The sequence below is a fragment of the Lampris incognitus genome, unplaced genomic scaffold (genome assembly GCF_029633865.1).
Source record: "Lampris incognitus isolate fLamInc1 unplaced genomic scaffold, fLamInc1.hap2 H_1, whole genome shotgun sequence".
NCBI lineage: Eukaryota > Metazoa > Chordata > Actinopteri > Lampriformes > Lampridae > Lampris > Lampris incognitus.
Window position 1 is genome coordinate 1,412,667 of NW_026611076.1, and position 22,809 is coordinate 1,435,475.

The 22,809-nt window shown below is 47.6% G+C and overlaps 1 protein-coding gene across 1 annotated transcript in view; it reads left to right on the forward strand.

Annotated features, from left to right (window-relative positions):
* The first annotated feature begins 22,492 nt into the window (after positions 1–22,492).
* LOC130131962 (trafficking kinesin-binding protein 2-like) overlaps positions 22,493–22,809 on the forward strand; it is a 76,525-nt gene continuing 76,208 nt past the window's right edge. Inside the window, exon 1 of the mRNA XM_056301687.1 lies at positions 22,493–22,599. The gene's annotated coding sequence lies outside the window, so the exon portion shown is untranslated. The remainder of the gene's footprint in view (positions 22,600–22,809) is intronic.

Sequence of the window (22,809 nt, forward strand, 5' to 3'; positions counted from 1 at the left end):
ATGCTCCAACTTTACCATATCATGATGAAGAGAAAGATCGCTTCTACCAGGCACTCGATGATATACTCATCAACATCCCAAGGAGCGACAAGGCATTTTGCGTGGTGATTTTAATGCCCAAGTTGGGAAGAATATGCAAAATTGGAATGGAGCGATTGGCGCCCACGGCATTGGAAAAGTCAACCCCAATGGCATAAGACTTCTTAGTCTGTGCTCGGAACATGACCTCACCATCACAAACACCATTTTCCAACAAAAGAATAAATACAAGGCATCCTGGATGCATCCCAGATCCAAACACTGGCACCTGCTTGATTATGCTATCATGAGGCGGGTTGATCTTAAAGACGTGCTCCTTACATGCGAGGAGCAGACTGCTGGACAGACCACCGTATGATCCTGACAAAAGTCAGAGTACATGTCCGACCCTTGAGACGCCAATCTGGGCCAAAAAAGAAACCACTCCACTGCGCCAGACTATCCAACAGCGACACCCGAAACACCTTCCGTCGTTCTCTAGCCGACAACTTAGTTGACATTGAACAGCTGATCAACTCAGAGTCTGGGATGGATGAAAAGTGGACCTCTCTGAGCACCACCCTCTTTGACAATGCAGCCCAATCCATTGGCTTCAAAACCAAGAAACATCAGGACTGGTTTGATGACAATGCCGGAACGATCTCCATCCTCCTGGACAACATGCATAAGGCACACAGAGCTGCCCTCAGCAACCCACTATCCCAACCTCTCAAGAAAAAATGTCAAGACCTCCGCTCTGAGGTCCAAGCAACTCTGCGGAAACTGCAAAATGAGTGGATTTTGAAAGCCAACGAAATCCAGGCTCATGCAGACAGGAACGACATGCATGGTTTCTATGATGCAGTTAAGGCCATCTATGGCCCCAGAAACTGCTCCCTGACACCCGTTAGGTCTGCTGATGGAACAACTCTCATCAAGGATCAGGCCCTGTTAGTGGAGCGGTGGGCCGAGCATTTTAACACCCTGCTCAACCAGCCCACCCCAGTGGACTCAACTGTACTGGCAGAACTCCCTGAACAGCCTACCTTGCAAGACCTAGACCTCCCATCATCTTTTAAAGAAATCCTACATGCAGTCAAGACCCTGAAAAACAACAAAACCCCTGGACCTGATAATATTCCAGCTGAAATCCTCAAGGAAGGAGGCTACCTCTGTACGAGGACACTGTATCTCTATATCCTTGAGGTGTGGAGTCACGAGTGTGTCCCCCAACAGTGGAAAGATGCCAACATTGTGGCCATTTATAAAAACAAAGGAGACAAATCCATCTGCTCCAACAGTAGGGGTATTTCACTGCTGGCCATTGCAGGAAAGGTTCTAGCCAAGATCATGCTCCGCAGACTAACACTCGCAGTAGCCGAACAGGTCATACCAGAGTCACAACGCGGCTTCCGAAAGGATAGAGGGACCGTTGACATGATCTTTGTGACACGCCAGCTCCAGGAGAAATGTAGAGAACAGCACAAGGATCTATACATAGCATTCATAGACCTCTCAAAGGCATTTGATACAGTTAACCGGGCCCTGCTGTGGCAAGTCCTGAAGAAATTTGGATGTCCACCCAAGTTTCTTACCATTCTTGGACAGTTTCACTCAGGAATGATGGCCCGAGTGGTAGTGGGGAACCGTAGTTCTGAGCCCTTTGGTGTGCAGACTGGAGTCAGACAAGGCTGTGTGCTAGCCCCAGTCCTGTTCAATATCTTCTTAGTCTCTGTTACAACACTGTTACGAAGGAGGCTGGAGAAGCAGGCTGGAGTGACCATTGACTTCAGGCTCGATGGAAACCTATTCAACATCAGGAGGTTTCAGGCAACCACCAAGTTGACCTCTGAGACCATTATTGAGCTACAGTATGCCGATGATTGTGCCCTGGTAGCTCACACACCAGAAGCTCTACAAAACACTCTGTCGGCAGTTGTAACTACATACAGGAGAATGGGACTGATTATTAACACTCAAAAGACAGAGGTAATCTGTCAGTTGACTGCCGGCCTCCCAAACCACCCAACAACTTTCACAGCAGAAGGGCAACAACTGGCTACTGTTCCTGCCTTCAAATATCTGGGAAGTATGCTATCCGACACCTGCAAAATAGACGATGAGATTCAGCACCGCCTCAAACAAGCCTCAACATCTTTTGGCCGTCTAAGGAGAAGGGTTTTCCAAAACAGCAACCTCAATCTCCACACTAAAGTGCTTGTTTACGGAGCAGTGTGCATCTCCATACTACTCTATGGATGTGAGGCATGGACCATCTACAGCCACCATCTCAGAAGCCAGGAGGCCTTCCATGTAAAATGTCTCCAGAGGATCCTCGGCATTACTTGGGAGGACAGAGTGCCACACACAGAGGTGTTGGAGCGGGCAGGCAGCTGCAGCGTGGAGTCTATCCTAAAACACCATCAACTCAGGTGGCTTGGGCATGTTATCCGCATGCCCAGCGAACGACTCCCACGAAAAGTCCTCTACAGCCAACTACGCCTTGGCCAACGCACTGCTGGTGGGCAGAAGAAGTGGTTCAAAGACCAAATGAAGACCACACTAAAAAGATGTCAGATCAACCCCTCTTCTTTGGAGGAACTTGCTTTCTGCCGCACAACCTGGCGCTCTCACATCTCAGAGGGAGTAAAGTACATGGAAAACCAGCGCACACAACACCGTGTAGCAAAGCATGCGAAGAGGCATGCTCACAAAGCTACCCCTACCCCCTCCAGCACCACTTTTACATTCCCGGTCTGCAACCGCAACTGTGCATCCAGGATCGGACTATTCAGCCACCAAAGGACCCACAAATAGAAGAAGATGGTCATCATCAGGCACGATGGACAACCAGCAAGCAAGCAAGATCTTTAGTGTTGAATTCTTCAAAACCCCTAGCCACAAGACGCGCTTTGGGTATTATACCATCAGGGGTTTCTTTCACAAGACACACTTTGGGTATTATACCATCAGGGGTTTCTTTCAGTGTACACACCCATCTAGTGGACACATACCTTTGACCCATATCTTTTACCTCCTCAAACACCCCATTATTTTTCCAGCTACTGATTTCATCTAGTTTAGCCTTATCAAATGAAACACCATCTGTGACTAATACATAATTTTCCTGCATATCAGAGCATACTTCTACACTACCCAGTGGATTAACCTGAAGATTGTCTACCTTAGTAAGATCAGCTGACCCCATAGTACCAGCGATGTCAGATGGTTCTAAGTACTGTAGGTTGTACCAGTTTCTGTTATTTCCTGTAGCCTTTCCTGTTCGTCCCATCACTTTAGCTCTGTGAGACGCACCTGTTACATTAGCCACAAAGCTGATTGTTTGACCTGTTTTCAGTCCTAGGGAGGCTCCTACCCTTATGCCTGTCTGTTGATTATCCTTATGATTGTTACCTTCAGTGACATCTGTATCATTGTCTGTAACACCCCCAGCCTCACCATCATTGTTCATATCAACACCTATGTCACAATCAGTACCAGGTATGTTCCCACTGTCATTGTTAACAACATCCACATCACTATCAGTAACAGGTACATTCATATTGCCCTCAGTAACATTCTCCCCAGGGTGCTCTAGACCCCCACTAGCACCTACTTCACTCTTATCAACCTTCCGCAGCCTAGAATGATGAACCCTGACATAGGTCCCACCATTGCGTACAAAGATCACCACCCCATCTTGTCCTATCACGACTCCAGGACCTTTCCACTCAACACAGTCTGTCCTTTTGTAGAACACCTTGTCCGCAGTTTCATACTTCTCATCTGTTGGACGAAGTTGCTTTCATAGAGCTCTTCTGATTTTCTCTGAGCACTCTGCCTCTGGGAAAGCTTTCCTTGCTGCATGTAATGCTGTTATGTGCTGTCCCACCCATGCACCCATAGTAGTTCCCTCCAAAGCAGGTGGCTGATCCACTAACAAAGAGGAAAGGTTCGGATTCCGTCCAAACACCAGCTGATGTGGGCTGAAGCCATGTACGTTCTGCATTGTGTTCTTTTCCATGAGTGCCCAATCCAGTGCAATTTTCCAGTCAACTCTGTTGTCAAGTTTTACCTTCAGCATTATCTCTGTGAGCGTTTGGTTATGGCGTTCCAGCAAGCCATTGCTCCATGGACTATAGCCAGCAGTCGTCTTTATCTCGATTTTGAAGTTCTCTGCCATGTCTCTTATTTCCTCATTATTGAACTCGCCGCCATTGTCGCTGAAGAGATGCTCCGGTGGACCATGGACACTGATCCAGGAATGTCCAAAGCATTTCACTATCACACTTGGTTTCTTTGAGGTCACAATGCCACCTGCACTGAAGCGTGTGAAGTGATCAATAATGTGCAGGTACCACACATTCGGTTCTAGCTCATGTTAATCTACTGCCACAGTCTCATTGTATTGGGAGGCCATGGGCAGACCAACAGCAGGCTTGGGCTTAGGCTTGCTGTACTTAAGACATATCTCACATTTCCCTACTATCTCTTCTATAATAGCAGTGCTCTCATCATCAGTGTTTCCAGCATTTATCAGCAGCTTCTTCAGTTTGTCAACTGATGCATGTCCGAATTGCTTGTGAAGTTTCAGGAAAGCTTTGTGTTTTTGTTCCTTAGTCATATTCTCTGTGATGGCCAGGATCACATTCTCATATGTATCACATGGGGACTCATTATCCATTATGTTCAGACAGTAGTGTCCTGAGGAGGTCATCTCCAGAGCTATCGGTTGCTGAAACATTATTGCTGTATCGTTCTCCAAGTTCAGCACAGGCTCCTGCTGTCTTTAGCGACGTTTTACTCAGCAGTAAAGGGATGTCAGATGGGACCACTTCTGTTTCTATACAGCATTTTGTTTCTCCTATCTTGGCTGGTATCTTGACCTTTTTTGTCGAATGTACAACTCGCCCATCCCCAAACTTGAAAGGCTTGCTACTCTCTGTGTTAACTATTTTCTGTACTTCTTTCTCATTTAGTCCCCCTACATAGTTATTCAGCCATTTTTCACCACAGACAGTCCTTGTGCACGCCGTGTCAATGACAGCTGATCCCAGAGCCTCAACCATTAATATTTCCGAATCCGATTCCTTAGAAAACAGCATTACATTACACTCATCAGGTTCTTCTGTGCATTTATTTTCTTCTGTCTTCATGTTCGTTCTTAATGTGGGCAATCTTTCACCCAGTGGAATGTGCTTTGACAAATCCCACACTTTGTTCGTCTTCCGTACTTATCAAGTGGATTTGTGCCTGCGAGTGGTCCACTAGCGGAGCGGCTCGGAGATCGTCGCAAACTGAGGTATAAACCTACTGCTGTAGCTCACTAAGCCTAGAAAACTACGCACCTCAGACACCGTCTCGGGCTCCCTGGCCTCTACTACAGCCCTGACTCTTTCAGCTGTTGGACCAATGCCCCTCTGGGGCAGCAGAATCCTCATGAATACCAGCTGGTCCATGTTAAACTGGCACTTCTCTGCGTTGAGAGTAAGACCACACCCCTGTAGCCTTTGGTGGACAGCATGCAGTCTCTCGTCATGAATCTCCTGGTTTGGGCCATGCACAATGATATCATCCGAGATATTCTCGACCCCCTCAATGCCTGACAAGGCTGTCGCAATCTCATGTTGATATTGCTCACTAGCGGAGGATACTCCGAAGATCAGTCTCTTGTACTGTAGGGGCCATTGTGGATAGCGAACGTGGTAATGTCTGTTGACTTCTGATCTAACTCCAGTTGGTGGTACCCCCATTTGAGGTCCAGTTTACTGTAGACCAGTGGCGGATCTAGAGATTTTTTCCTGGGGTGGCAAAGGGGTGGCATGAGGTTCAAGGAGGGGGGCAATGGACATTATTCTAAAAGTATTATTATTAAAACTCGGATTTCATCGAATGTATTTTGTTCTCTACATTACACGGCGTGGGAGGCAAGTCAGAGATGTAGCTGGCTTTTTGGATGGTATGGGTCTTAATTTGTGAATTGTGGACCCTTTCTCTGTGTAATCACTATCTAAAGTATGTGTAGTCTATACTTAAATTGCTTAAAAAGCAATTCTAGGGGGGGTTGGGTGTATGCTCCCCCAGAGAAAATTTTGAAAAAATTACCCCTCAGATGATGTCTTCTGGTGAGTTTTGAGGGAATATTTATAAATTTAGTCATACAAAATATGCCATCAATAGATTTAGGTTATCTGGATTGAAACAAGATTCTAATGCAGGATTGTTGCAATGATGACCATGACTGTGACTGTCAAAACATTTCCCTCTGATTCAATAAAGACTCAGTCAAGCACCTTCTTAGTCAAAACATTCTTTTTTGGATAATATTTATTGCAATACAACATTCAATTTAGCAACTCATCAAAAATTAAATTTTCTGAGGCAAGACCTCAAAATCCACAGGAACTATGGAATCCATATTAACGGTTGTATCAGCGAGCCTGGCGGATATTGCATGTGTTTTTGTTTGTGTTTATGTTCAAATTTCTTTGCAGACGTTTTTGCCCGATATAACTAATTTTATATTTTGTCTGAGGACCCAACAAGACACACACAAGAGATAACTCACCCTTACATTCAGTGTTCTTTTTTTTTTTAAATCCACGCAATGCTTTGTTATTATTGGTGGTGCTACCAACCCCAGAATGTTTGTCCGGTTTGTGGTGCCTGGGCTGCGTAAAAAGACCAGATTTTTTTTACCGCGCTTATAATGGCACGAGAGCTAGCCAACCATGAGGAAATATTAGCTGAAGATTATAAAAAGTGTTTTGTCGCTAAGCATCGCTGATACAACCTTTAACTATAGATAGTTCATCTTGGGCTGAAATGCCCATTTATGGATGCCAGGCATTTGTGAGGCTCCATACTGTACTGGTATGCAGAAAACATGAAAAACAACATTGGTTTAGTGAGATAAATTCAGGCTAGCCTTGTGCAATGTCTTCATTTTGAACAGTAAATCTTGATTTAGAAACGTACTGACACTGCTATTTCTCTGATAACACTAACTTCATAAAACTATATGAATGGTTTGATTGCATGGCAACATGGCTTGGTTTGATTGCATGGCAACATGGCTTCCAATTCTATCCAATAACTCTTTTGAGAGCTCTTCTTTTAATGGAATTCTCTTATTTGCAAGATGCTGCTATTTTATTGCACATGACTATACATTAAACTACAGTTAAATCAATTTCAGACCGTGGTTGCCATGACTTCTAGCAAAGTGTTGAATAAATTCATTCAAATCAACTGCGTTCGCACGGTCACTCTCAATACTGAGCACAGCTAAATGGCACAACCTCTCAGTTAACATAAAACAGCTGCAATCTTGCATAAACGATGCATCTCACACAACACCTCTTTAAAAGGGTCCAAATAACCTAGCAGTTCAATTAAAGATGAAGGACAATCTTTTCCATCTCTTTTACTCCTTCCAAGAAGCCTCTTAACCTGATTGAGTTCAGTTTTCAGATCCTCAATATATGAGCCATATGCCTCAGCAAACAACAAGACAACACCCTCTTTTAGGAAGTGATTGCTAACTGGGTTTAGCCCCTGTAAGCCTTTCATTATATTGCAACTGGACGTAGAAAAACGCTTCTGCATTTCCCCAATAAGGGAGTCCATTATGGGCAGGAATATGCACCTTCTAAAGGTATCCTTCCCATCAACTTGGCCTCCGTGACCAAGTGTGGATGTGACATAACTATAATTTAGTGCTTTGGGTGTGTGTCTGGCTAGTTTTAGTCTAACAGTGATGGGAATGTTGCAGATTTCACATGTGTGGATCACTGTGTTCCACAGCTCATTAAAGTCCTCATCATCATTGCGATGCTCTTCAAAGGTCTCCCTGAGGGTCTCAATTAAGTCTACAGCTCTGAGGAGATCCAAGTCTGGTGACTGTAGCAGCTCAGACAAAAATTTTGCGTCACCAAGCACCTGTCTAAATACGGCAAGTAGCCCAATGAAATTAAGGTCAATTTGACAGAGTAGCCCTCGGGCCTTCATAGATCTTTCAGGATCAACCTCATATGATATGTCATCTAACGCTTTGAGTACTGCAGGCAATCTATCAAAAAGGTTCCTACAGGCAATGCTGTGACAGGCCCATCTTGTGTCGCTGAGGATTTGAAGTTCTCTAGGGGGGGGCATTAAACATCTCCGCTTGTACTTCAATCCACTTTTGATGAACATAAGAGCCGGAAAGAAACACATACAATTGCTGGAGCAAAGAAAAAAACTCCCCAGCCTCAGGGACCTTTTTGACGCAATCAACAATGACCAAATTTAAGCAATGAGCATTGCAGTGGACGTAGAAAGCATATTTTGCCACCTGTTTAACTCTTGTCTGCACCCCTGAGCACCTGCTACTCATTACGGCAGCGCCGTCGTACCCTTGGCCCACTAAATTCTCCTTGTATTCAAGGCCATACTGCTCCAAACAAGAGATGATTTTGTTAGCTAAGGAGCAGGCATCCAAATGTTCCGCTTCCCAAAAGCCTAAGAAGCCCTCCCTTACGGCTCCATCATAGTAATACCTCAAGACTATGGACAATTGCTCCCTTTTGCTGAGATCTTTTGTTTCGTCATATGTAACAGAGAAGTACTGACTAGATTTCAATTCTTTTAGTATGTCCTCCTGGACCATCCCTGCCAGCGTTTGCAAAATTTCGTTTTGGATATTTTTGGAAGTATACATCGCATTGCGGGGACCTTCTGACAGTCTTTTTTGAATAAAAGAATCATGACCTCCTACTACGTGCAAAATCTCAAGAAAATTGCCTCTGTTCCTAGGCTCATCATTTTCATTATGTCCACGCTTAGCTATATTTTGTGTTGCAGTAAGACGCAATACTTCCCCTATAGTCTTTATGTAATGTTGATTTTCTCTTATCTGTTTGCGATTCTCGTCATTCATCATGCCTAATACAGACATGTTGCGTTTCATCCTCTTTTGATGCTCTTGCCCATGCGGTCATTGCATTCAAATGCGCCTCAGATTTGGAATGTACTCTAAAGCCACCTTCTTTGAAAGTGGCCTTGCGCCAGTTTTTGTATCCCTCAAAAGAGGTATAAACAGTTTTGCTAGATGAAAAATGGCGGCATGCAAAGCAATACGCAGCGTCCATGGTCACTGAATATTCCAACCAAGGATATTCCTCATACCACTGTCCGTGAAAGCTCCTCTTTGCCTCTCCCTGCATGGTTTTGGGAAATACCTTTAACACAGGTTGTGTCAGATCATCTGCCTTCAGCTTTGATATATCTGAGAAGAGAAAACAAAAAAAACACAATCACAGCACTGACAACATGTTACAATTTTTGTTGACTTTATATAAACAAGTTGTTTTAATTTTGCAGCCTAGAGTTGGAAAATGTCTTTATTACAGCAGTGATTCAGCGTAACATGAGGGCCAGCTTGACATTCGCTGCTCCTAGCTATCTCTCCAGCTTCACTTTCACACTCTTCACTGATTTGCCCTCTCTCTCGTCCTACATTTACCTCTTCTTCAGTGGGCTGCTCCAGCCCCGCGTGCTGCTCATGACCCTCGTATTGATCCTGCCCCTCATGCTGCTCATGACCCTCGGTCTGCTCCAGTCTCTCATGCCGCTCCTGCCCCTTGCACTGCTTCCTGCCCTTGGTCTGCTCCAGTCTCTCATGCCACTTCTGCCCCTCGCACAACTTCTGGCCCTCGATCTGCTCCAGTCTCTCATGCCGCTCCTGCCCCTCGGTTTGCTCCAGTCTCTCATGCCGCTCCTCCCCATCGGTTTGCTCCAGTCTCTCATGCCGCTCCTCCCCCTCGGTTTGCTCCAGTCTCTCATGCCGCTCCTGCCCCTCGGTTTGCTCCAGTCTCTCATGCCGCTCCTCCCCCTCTGTTTGCTCCAGTCTCTCATGCCGCTCCTGCCCCTCGGTTTGCTCCAGTCTCTCATGCCGCTCCTGCCCCTCGGTTTGCTCCAGTCTCTCATGCCGCTCCTGCCCCTTGGTTTGCTCCAGTCTCTCATGCCGCTCCTGCCCCTCGCACTGCTTCTCGCCCTCGGTCTGCTCCAGTCTCTTGTGCTGCTCCTGAACCTTGTGCCGCTTCTGGCCCTCGGTCTGCTTCTGGCCCTCGGTCTGCTCTAGTCTCTTGTGCTGCTCATCTTTGTCTAACTTGCCTGTCCTTTTCTCCTTCTGTTTCTCTAGCTTCTCTCCAGTCTCCTGGTTTCTCTCCCTGTCTTCTCCACCTGTGTCCAGTTCCCCCCTTTTTTTCTTTGGTTGGAAAAACTTAGCTATGCCAAACCTTTTCATTTCTCATCCTAATCTGACCTGCAGTTTGTCAAACATAAAAATAGCATGTTGGTTAAAATCATGTCATACAATTTTAATTCATCTATCGATGTCAATTGAATCTTAATCCTCAGTAAAATGTAAATACTTTGACTAGATAGATAGACTACCTATTGTGTATTCCCATGAGATGTTTTTTTAAACTAACAATGCTGCAGAGCCATTAACAGCTGTTATCAACAATGTTACTGTTTATGTTCTCTAGTTGATCATGACACATTAGATTGTGTGACACTCACAATTGTGTTGTCACAATTTAAGTTATTGCATTTGATATATTGTTAGTAGGAGCCAGATTTATTTCATTGTTATGTAGACTAAGTATTTCTAATGTATTGCAGCTGCAATATGTCTCCACGCCACAGGGGGCGCGCTGGTCTGGCAGAGTATTGCGTTTCTATGGGTGTGTTGCAGTGGGGTCGTGCCTTCAGACGTCACCAGCCTGCTCAACAAGTCAACCACGTCTGCTGTTTTATACTTTCTTTCTGTTTAAAACAGTTATGTACTGTCACCAAGCATGATTGAATGATATAGGAACCAAATGTATACATGTTTGACTTACAAACTACGAAGTTCTGGGTCTTTATGTCCAGTAAAAAGTTTATTTTGTCGACCTAGAAAAGTTCGCTAGCTACTTAGTTAGCCAGTTAGCTGCGTGCCGGTTTGTGTTGAGGAATAAGATGGGGATTCTTGGCATTATTGAGTGTTGTTTTGTTTAGTTTTTGGCTCCTGGGCTCATTTGGTTTCTTTTGTGGTTTAACTGAATGTAGAAACATGTAAAAACGTTATATTGTCTTTAATGAACGGTTTTATGAGCTACGGTGAAAACAAGCGTAGCCAGTTACCATGGTAACATGTGGTCAGTTCATGAGCCAGTTAAGGTGGCTTCTGTGTAATGTTAGTTGTACACAGGTTATTCTAAGTCTTATTTGTGTTTTTTATATAAAGATGTAATTTGTTTGTTGACATATAGGCTGATCTATCTTTTTGGAATATATGTAGAATACAGATAATCTGTAAAGCAGCAATGAAACTATTGAACTGTATCAGAAACAGTATTATTGTAACATCTAGTGTTACTAGGGGACCTATAGCATACTGTAGCTATTGTAGCTTCTATTGGTCAATTCAGTTAGTTGATTTATTGCATTAGTGCAAGTAGAATGTTTGTGTCACAATGTGTGTATATGTCAGATAATTGAGATATTGATGTAAGAGATTATTGTTGATATAAAAAAGAAAATAAATAAGATGAGATGAATAAAGAAAAGATTAGTTTATGATTTTATGAGTAAATAAAGACGTCACCAGCCTGCTCAACAAGTCAACCACGTCTCCTGTTTTATACTTTCTTTCTATTTAAAACAGACCCACTTCCCTGTTACTGGCCCCGCCCCCTTACCTGGGACCTGTAACAGTTACAGGTTAGCATCTCTATTGGCTATCTGTTGCATCTGTAGTTCATTCTTTTTCTCATTCTCTTATCCTATATTTAAATTCTCAACTTTCCTCATCATTGCCTGATCCTCCTCTATTGTCTTTCTTGCTCCAACACATTATAATGATGCAGCCTTTTACCGCTATACTATCTTTGCTCCGATGCAGTCATGTAAATTTACCGCTCTAAAAATAGACCCTCAAGGCCCAAACATACTCGGGCGGAACGTAAGTGGACTAAAACCGGACGTCCGCAAGCCCTGTGCGCGCAAAACTCAGATTTTACGACCGCGTGCGCGGCGCGGACTCATCGCGGTCGTAAAATCTGAGTTTTGCGCGCACAGGGCTTGCGGACGTCCGGTTTTAGTCCGGCGGAGTCCGCTCCGCGTACGTTCCGCCCGAGTATGTTTGGGCCTTTGGTCACGTCGCGACCGTGTTTACTGTCGGTTTAACGAATCAGATGGAGCTGCTGTGTCTCGTGAAACCACGTTGAAGCCATGATAATTAGGTCGGCTTTATGTCTTTGTTTGTATGCCTTTAAGTCTACATTTTCACTTGCTGACACTGAAGGGGAAAAAATGAAATGAAACTTGAGGAAAAAATACCGAGGACATGTCCTAATCAACGTTATGCTACGCACAAGCATGGTCCTTATCTGACCTGACCATCATCGAAAAATTCGATGAGACCAAGTTTTGCGGATGTAAATAACGTAACAATGAGGTCGTTGAAGGGTTAACTGTCTGATTATGGACTTTTTCGACGTGGTGGTCAAACTTACCTCCAAACTGCTCAGGAAAATCAGCCTCTCTTCTCCGAACCACTTTATTGTTGCATGCATAGTGCAGCCTGCTGCCAATGGTGAAATTTCGCGGGGTCGCTGCGCTGATGGTGATGGGTGAAACCATTGCGAGACGGAGGGGGATACTAAATTGGCAACTTCTGTTTGAGATGAGTTTGGTGCGGGTCTCATTGACCTTCACCATGCATGTACATAAAATATACTTTAAAAATATATTATCTGATTTATAAATGGGGTGGCAACAGGGGTGGCAAGACTGTGTCCCAGAGGTGGCAGCTGCCACCCGTTGCCACCCCGTAGATGCGCCCTTGCTGTAGACCACTGACCGGTTTAGTCCTTGCAGTAGCTCGTCGACTGTGGGGATTGTGTACCTACCCCGTATTATTACGGTGTTCGCTTGTCTCATGTCCAGGCAGAGCCTGATGTCGTTGTTCGCTTTTGGTACTATGACTACTGGGTTGACCCATGGTGTGGCACCGTCCACCCTCTCTATAATGTCCATGTCTAGAAGCTCCTTAATTTTCGCTTCCACTGGTGCTCTCAGATTGAACGGCACCCGTCTGAGGGGTTGGGCAATGGGCTTGACTGTCTCATCTACATATAAACTAACCTGCTTGGTATTTAGTTTACCTACTCCTTCAAACAGCCCTTTGTATTGCTGTTTCAGCATAACCTGCGTGTTCCTCACTGCTGCTATGTTTGCTCCTATTTTCAACACCCTTAGCTTCATTGCTGTCTCTTTCCCCAACAGCGGCTCACCTTGGCCCTTTATCACTATAAACTCAGCCTGCGTAGTACGCTCATCTATCCCCACCTAGCATGTAAAAATGCCCTTCACAGGTAATGGCTCACTGGATGAATAGGCATACAGTTTCCGTTCCGTCTGTGGTATTCTGGACTCACAGACTATCTTATTTGCCTTTAGCATTTCCCATGTTTTCTCATCTACAATGTTGCTAGATGCTCCTGAGTCTAAAAGCATGTTCAGATTTACATTACCTACAGAGAATGTAATTCTCTCTGTGCAACTGTCATTTCTTACTGTGAAAGCATAACCTTGCTGCTCTTCTACACAATTCACTGTCTTCTTTTGGTTACCCCCCTTGCTTTTACACATTTTAGTGTAATGATCTTTCCCTTCACATTTTCTACAGGTCTGACCTCGGGCCGGACAATTAGAATCTTTAGCAAAATGGTCACCATGTCCACATCTGTAACACACTTTGTCTGATTTGCCTTCTTTATCATCATTTCTGCTCTTCCGGCCCTGTTTTCTCCCTTTTTCTGAAACACGATGCACAATCCCCGCCTCCTTGTTGTCTGGCGCACTTGTTGCATTCATGGCGGACATTTGCAGCTCTATCCGTTCACATTTACTTGCTATTTCTTGCGGCTTCTGCAATGTGAGCACTTCACCCTCCTCTAGGAGTTTTCTTCGTACGTAATCGGACGTAAATTTACTGAGAATGACGTCTCTTATCTGATTGTCTTTGTCGTTGGCGAACGCACAGTCCTTACCCGCATGCCTCAATTTCGTGGCAAATTGCTGCGCTGTCTCGCCGGTGTTCTGCGTCAGCTTGTAGAATGTCTGCCTCGCAAATGCTGTGTTGACTTGTGGGACGAAGTAATCGTTAAGCACTTTCACCGCTGTGGCGTAGTCGGTAGCATCTCCCGTGTCGTTGAGCGTGCAGAAAATATCCTGGACATCTGTACCAGCGTGATGAAGTAGCATCGCTCTTCTCCGTTGTTTGTTGAAGTCTGTCGTATCTTCGTCTATAATCAAACCTTTCCCGTCCGCGAATAACTCGAACGCGGTCAGCCATCTTGACCATCGTGGACCTAGCGTCCCAGGGTCACTGTAGCAGTCAAACTTGGGAACCGAGGAATGGAAATTGTTCTCCATATCTCCGCGAATTCTCTAACTCACTCACAGATTTAACTAATTACTGTTGTCCTCGTCGCCATTGTTGAGTCTAAGGCTAATCATAAACATGTATTAGCACCTGAATTAAATCAGACTCCGAATTGAATCAATGATGAACTTTACTTGTCACCTTGCAGTTCCATACATGACAGGTTCTTCTACCCATAACTCCCGGTACATTCCAGTCTAGACAATTACGTCACAGCTCTTAAGGGAACAGTACATAAATCAAATACATAACAAAGTGGGGGTGTTAAGAGACATGTTAATGTGTCTTCAGTTGATATACAAGTAGGCTAATACTGTTTTATATGTTAAGTGAATATGTGCAGTATTATAATTGTGCCACTGTGAGGCGATAAGGCGCTGGGTATAGAGGACGCATGCTTGCGTCATTACGTTCCTTATATAGGAGGCGCGCCATGTGATGAATCAGTTCAGATGTCGTTGAGAGATAGCTGTCACCGCGAGACTGATGTGTGTACAGCTCGCTAATAAATACGCCAGGCTTGACAAAATGTTTCCTCATCTCCACCGTTCATCGTTTCTCCGAATGCAACGTTAGCTGCAACAGTATTATTGTAGTGGTTATGGGGCTACATAATTCCCCTTATTGAGCTAGTAGGAACGTTAGTTTACAGCTGCTGTTTCCTCAGTTCGGGTTTACAGTGACACACTTCCGCTGCGCGGGTTTTTTGTTGTTGTTGTAATGGTGGAAGGAATAAATGGTGCACGTCGTGTAGCCGAAAGAGAAAGTTGTCACGACTCCTGCTTGAGCTCCTCTACACTGGTGATCCCGACGTTTGTCTCTTGGTAGTTATCAGAGACAATCTTTCGAATGAACATGGTTGACGAAATCAACGCGGTTTCTCTCAAATTGCCAGAGTTCTGGGAGTCATCGGCAACGACATGGTTCGCCCAGGCGGAAGCGCAGTATGCTATCCGCAAAATAACGGATGATGCTACTAAATATTACTACGTGGTATTGGCGCTCGGATGTTCGACTGCAACTAGAGTGGTGAGTCTCCTTACAAATCCTCCGGCGGCAGACAAATACAAGGGGCTCAAAGACCACCTCATGAAGATTTTTGAACTTTCCGACGCCGAGAGGGCCCACCGTCTCTTTTCTCTGCAAGGCTTGGGTGACAGCAAGCCATCCGAGCTCATGGACAAAATGCTGAATCTGCTGGGACCGGCGCACACACCTGATTTCCTCTTTGTACAACTGTTTCTGCGACAACTGCCTGCTCAGGTGCGGACCGCTTTGGCTAACACCAACATTACCGATTGCCGCAAGCTAGCTGAAGAAGCTGACAAGTTCTTCTTGGCCAGCCAACAGCAGCACTGCGCGTCCGCGCTCACCCCTGCCCAGCCCCACACGCCACCACCTGGTGACTCCATGGTGGTCGCCGCGGCAACCCCCGGTCGGCGACACGAGCCCGGCATGTGCTTTTACCATGCAAAGTTCGGGGCCAAGGCGAAAAAGTGCACCTCCCCGTGCAATTTCAGCTCGTCGGGAAACGCCAAGGCCGGCGCTCACTAGTGGCTATGGGCGTCGGCGTGGAGGACAACAGGCTACTTTTCCTGCGAGACTCCATCTCGGGGCGGCGTTTCCTATGCGACACTGGGGTGCAGAGGAGTGTCGTACCTGCATCGAGTGTGGACGCCCTGTCGGGCGCTCACGGCCCTCCCATGGAAGCTGCTAACGGCAGCTCTATCCGTACGTACGGCACGAGGCACATTGACATGAGTTTTAACGGACAGCGGTTCAGCTGGGATTTTGTCACCGCCGACGTGGCATTTCCCCTCCTCGGTGCAGATTTTCTTTGTGCTCATGGGCTGCTGGTGGACGTCAGGAATCGACGCCTGATTGGCGCCGTCACCTTCGCTTCACACGCGTGTGCACTCAGCGATACAGGCTCCGTCAGGCTGTCCAGCATGCTCTCCAACGAGGACGTGTTTCTCCATCTTCTCTCCGAGTTTCCTGACCTCACTCAGCCCACATTCTGGTCATCTACGACCAAACATGGGGTTGAGCACCACATCGTCACCACCGGCCCGCCGGTGCACGCCCGAGCTCGGCGCCTCGACCCGACCAAGCTCTCTGTCGCCAAGGCGGAGTTTGAGAACATGGAGCGCCTCGGCATCATCCGTCGCTCCAGCAGCCCGTGGGCTTCACCCCTCCACATAGTGCCTAAGCCTGGCGGTGGGTGGCGTCCATGTGGTGACTACCGTCGGCTCAATGACGCAACAACACCGGACCGCTACCCGGTCCCTCACATCCAAGATTTCTCCGCCCACCTGGCTGGGAAAGTGATCTTTTCCAAGGTGGACCTCGTCCGTGGATACCACCAGGTGCCGTCCATCCCGCTGATGTCCCCAAAACGGCTGTGGCAACTCCGTTCGGACTGTTCGAGTTCCTGCGCATGCCATCTGGGCTTAAGAACGCCGCGCAGTCCTTCCAACGCCTCATGGACTCAGTGTTGCGGGACCTGCCTTTCCTCTTTGTGTACCTGGATGACATCCTGGTCGCTAGCACCTCCGTGTCCGAGCACTCGTCCCACCTCAGAGCCCTTTTCGAGAGACTCAGTCTGCACGGGTTGATAGTTAACCCGGCCAAATGCCAGTTTGGTCTGAGCACCATCGACTTCCTGGGCCACCGGTGTAACAATAGGAACTATTGTTAGGAACCATTGTTTAGTTCCTTGTTTACACAGGGGTCGTTTAGGTTGTTGCACCTGGAATAACAGACCGAGCATGATGCATAACCTTACGTGCCGAAGTTATTATTAAAGTTTATAGCCCAGTGGGGTTGAAACGAGTTGTAACGTCTCATTTGTAGAAAGAAACAACACACTTTAACATGGTGGCAGCGGCGGACGACTCGGTTTGAAGTTTGGTGCGGAAAAGTTTCTAGGAGCGGGAGAGCGGTTAGTGTTCCTAAGCAACGTTCAGTATATGTTAGCATTAGCTGCTAGCGTGAGACTGCCGTGTGACATGGATGGGCTAAAACCACCGCAAACGTTATGTCTGGACTCAAGCAACCTTTCGAAGACATGGAAGGCCTGGAGGGACGAGTTTGCTCTGTATGTGGATTTAGCCATGGCTGACGCCGATGACAAACAGAGGGTGAAACTGTTCAGCTATCTTGTCGGGGAGAGCGGTAGGGAACTTATGGACACGTTGCTGGGCGACACACCGAAGGATGCATGGAAGTTAGATGACGTTATCAAGAAGTTTGATGATCACTGCAACCCCAGCATTAACGAGACTGTGGAACGTTATCGTTTTTTTACAAGAAACCAGGGCACCAGTGAAAATATAGACCATTATGTCATGGAACTGAGAGTGTTGGCAAGAACATGCAACTTTGGGACAGTGAGAGACTCGCTCATTCGGGATCGGATTGTGTGTGGAGGTAACAACACAATCGTAAGAGAAAGACTGCTCCGAGAGAAAAACTTGACACTGGACACATGTTTGCAGCTGTGCAGAGCCGCTGAGCTCTCAAAGGACAATGTGAAAACCATCTCGGGATCGATGGTGGAAGAGGTACATGCAGTGCAAGGAGCACAGTATCGGAAACAGACGAGCAACACTGTGGAGTGCAGATATTGTGGAAAAACGCATGAGAAAAGTAAACAAAAGTGCCCAGCGTTTGGGAAGAAGTGCACAAAGTGTGGAAGAGAGAACCACTTTGCAGCAAAATGCAGAGTAAAACCGGAACTAAGGAAAAAGGAATGTGTGAGAGTTCAGCCTCTCGCACCCCACACTGGCTGGAGAGTGGGCAAGGTGCTGAGGCCGGTCGATAGGAGATCCTATGAGGTCCAGCTGCACACGGGTGGTGTCATCAGGAGAAATCGCAGACACCTCAGGCATGCACAAGGGGCAATCTTCACTGACACTATGGACATGGAGATCAGCAGCCCCAGTCAGCCAGAGAGTGTTGAACCCGGACATTCAGAGAGTGTTCCTTCTCGCAGTGTCTTAGCAGGAAACAAAACCAAGGACACTGGTGACAGGGCCAACCCTGTTACCACCAGATCAGGCCGCTCTGTTGTGCATCCGCAGCGATACAAAGACTTTGTGACCTCACACAGATGAATGGATCTGTAGCACTAATGGACTTTGGGGGGGTATGAATGAAAAAAAAAAATGAAAAAAAAGTGAATCACAAATGTTTTGCAAATGTATTAAAGATTCTAAAAAAAAGAAGAAACTGAAAAGAGAAAGGATGTAACAATAGGAACTATTGTTAGGAACCATTGTTTAGTTCCTTGTTTACACAGGGGTCGTTTAGGTTGTTGCACCTGGAATAACAGACCGAGCATGATGCATAACCTTACGTGCCGAAGTTATTATTAAAGTTTATAGCCCAGTGGGGTTGAAACGAGTTGTAACGTCTCATTTGTAGAAGGAAACAACACACTTTAACAACCGGGTCACCAAGGACGGGGCGGCCCCCCTTCCATCTAAGGTGGAGGCCGTCGCAGACTTTCCACGCCTACACACGGCCCAGTCCCTCCGGGAGTTCATTGGCATGGTGTCTTTCTACCACCGGTTTATCCCCCGGGCTGCCGATCTCCTCCGCCCCCTATATGAGGCTCTGAAGGGCACAGCCCCCAAACACGCTGTGGACTGGTCTGCAGAGAGGGACACGGCTTTTAAGGATGTGAAGGCCGCCCTGGCTGACGCGGCGATGCTGGCACACCCTGTGTCTGGAGCGCCCATTACCATCACGACGGATGCTTCGGACTACGCTGTCGGCGCGGTTTACGAGCAGTGGGTGAGCGGTGCGTGGCAGCCGCTTGCCTTCTTCAGCCGGCAGTTGAACCTGAGGGAGCGCAAATACAGCACCTTTGATCGTGAGCTGCTTGGCCTTTTCCTCGCTGTTAGGCACTTTCGTTTCCTACTGGAGGGCCGTCAGTTCACGGCTTTCGTCGATCACAAACCGCTGGTGTTCGCGATGGCCAAGGTGGCAGAGCCGTGGTCAGCCCGCCAGCAGCGACAATTGGCCTACATCTCAGAGTTTACCACCAACGTGAGGCATGTCGCTGGAAAGTCCAACCCGGTCGCTGACTGTCTCTCCCGGGCCATCGCTGGTGCCGCCCATTTGGGACTCGACTACAGCCAGATGGCGGCTGACCAGGCCGCCGACCCAGGAGTGCAGGCATGCAGGACCGCCGACACAGGGCTGCAGTTGGAGGATGTGGCTTTCGACGACGCCGGCGCCATGCGCCTGTGCGTCGTCTCTACGGGTCAGCCCCGACCAGTCATTCCGACTGCTTGGAGGCGACGGGTCTTCGACGCAGTCCATGGGCTGTCTCACCCTGGCAGAAAGCTTTCACAGAGGTTGGTGGCGGCAAAGTTTGTCTGGCATGGACTCAAAAAGGATGTGAGGGACTGGGCTGACACCTGTGTGGAGTGCCAGCACTCCAAAGTGCTCCGGCACGTCAAAGCGCCCATGATCTTTCACGGTACCTGAGAGGAGGTTCGACCACGTGAATGTGGACCTGGTAGGCCCCCTACCCCGCTCCCGTGGTTTCACATACCTGCTCACCATGGTCGACAGGACCACGCGATGGTCAGAGGCCGTCCCGCTTTTGCCCACGACAGCGCCTGAGGTTGCCCGAGCGTTCATCGGAACCTGGGTCGCCCGCTTTGGCACCCCATCTGACCTCTCCTCGGACAGAGGACCGCAATTCACGTCAGCGCTCTGGGAGGAGAACGCCGCGGGTTTAGGGGTGAGGCTCCATCGCACCACAGCATATCACCCTCAGGCGAATGGATTGGTCGAGAGGTTCCATCGCTCGATGAAGGCCGGATTGCGGGCTACCCTCAAGGACGACCGCTGGGTCGACAAACTGCCTTGGGTTATGCTTGGGCTCAGGACGGCTCCCAAGGAGGACCTCCAGTCCTCATCCGCCGAACTGGTCTACGGACAGCCACTTCGGGTCCCGGGGGATTTCCTTCCCACCGCCACAGCTCCCTGGTCCGCCAGATGCTAACGGACTGCGCTGCAGGAGGAAGCCAGGGCTTTTGCACCAGTCCCCACTTCTCAGCATGGCGGCTCTCAGTCCTATGTCCCCACGGAGCTGCGGTCGGCGGAGTATGTTTTCATCCGTCACGACGCGCACCGCGGTCCCCTGCAGCCACCCTACGACGGCCCATTTCGGGTACGGGACACTGGAGATAAGCACTTTGTGGTGGAGGTTGGCAGCAGGCTTGAGCGGGTTTCTGTGGACCGCCTCAAGCCTGCTCACCTGGACTTAGATCGCCCTGTTGGTCTTGCCCTGCCCCCACGGCGGGGGCGCCCCCCGGCTCTGCCCCCCTCCCCCGGCGAGCCGCCCCCTGCTTCCCCAGCCCCTCCCTTTCCCCGGTCCAGCTGTGAGGACTCTGCTGCTTTGCCTGCGGTTAACCAGCCCCCAGCTCCTGTTCAGCGGAGCCGTTGGGGCAGAGAGATCCGCCCCCCTCGCCACACTGACTTTTCGTATTAAGGCGAATTCTGGGGGGACGTGTGTAGTGGTTATGGGGCTACATAATTCCCCTTATTGAGCTAGTAGGAACGTTAGTTTACAGCTGCTGTTTCCTCGGTTCGGGTTTACAGTGACACACTTCCGCTGCGCGGGTTTTTTGTTGTTGTAATGGTGGAAGGAATAAATGGTGCACGTTGTGTAGCCGAAAGAGAAAAGTTGTCACGACTCCTGCTTGAGCTCCTCTACATTATAACGTAACACTCATGACCACTGAATAATGAAGTCGAAACTAACGCGCCCAACGACCGTCGCTGCTAAACAAATGCAAATCAATAGCTCCGATGGCGATGGACGCGGCTGGACATCGGAGCACAGGAGAGCCACTCATATCTATGGCTCTGTTAGCGACGGGCGTTGGTAAACATCGGATCACAAAGAGCCATGGACATCTATAGCTCTGACAACGATTCCAAGAGGATAAATTCGGAGTCTCATCACCAGCCAGTCAGACTAGCTTGGTCTAGCCAGAAAGGCACGAACTGAGGAAACCTCTTGGATGAGAGGCGAAACGTCTCCACGGATATATACCAAGTCCAGTTGCACTTGATTCAACTCCTTTGGATACTTATTCGTGGTCGTTACACTACTCCCCTCCTTCGGGAAGCGCATCCGATCGAGGGGATCGCCACTTCCGCAGCTCGGCCTGACGTCACAGCCAGGACGCAAACTCGGATTTCCCGCACCGCGGGCGACAGCGTTAACCAGTCGACTAAAGGGTCCGACCCGTTAGCCAAGGGCTGCTGAACCTATTCATCCGTGATCGTTACAGTATTCTGATACTAAGTTGTCTGGTTAAACAATATTAGGTTATGGTTTACATTTCAAGGACTCTGACAAAACTTTAACCGGAGCCTGCAAGGGCACTGCTACTCGCTCCGCCATCTCGAATCCTCCCGTGGACTAGTTATGCACAGAGCCTGGAGGAAAAAAAAAATGGGGGGGGGGGGGACTTCCCCTTTTCGGGTCTAGCGTCACAATATTGGTCACAGGGGTTTACCCAAATTGAGACAGTGCCATCTGCTGGCGTTAACAATTAGTCATTCTCCCACCCGGCTATGTCACACTGTTTTTGACAGGAGTGTCACAAATAGATACAATTGAACAATCTTTGACAGATAGGAGTTCACATTTATTAATATTAAAGTTAAGTCCTGAAGCTTTGGGGAAGGACTGAATTAGGTCAAGGGCATAAGATATTTGACTGCTGTCTGTCAGAAAAAATAGTAGCGTCATCTGGTATCTGGCTAATTAGGATCTCACTTTCTGCAGCAGAGATTCCTTTTAAATTATTCACAGTGATGTGATCAGCAAGGATCTGAATAGTTAAAAGAAACAAAATAAGGCGAGATCGGACAACCTTGTTGCACATACAACTACGGCTGTCATCACAAGCTGGTGTTGGTGACGCAGTTTGATGACGTTTAAAGCCCTTCGCCCCAGCAGTTCGCCAATGATTTCCTCTCCCGTCCATTGTTTGAGATTTTCAAGAAGAGATTTCCCAGCGTCCGCATGTACCATCACTGTTGTGCATTGCGTCAAGGGATATAAGAAAAGGGTAAGCTTCGCGATACCTATAACTATTTTCAGCCTATAACGCACTGGACGTGTGGATAGAAGTCACAGACGACGTTTTAACCTAGGTAAACCAAGTGCTAGCCACTTTTGAGCTAACGAAGTTAGCCTTTCCTGTTAGCCGAGCGACAATCATCTTCTGGCGTGTCACTCGAGGTAGAAAACATGTGTACTTTGCAGTACTATTTCCAAG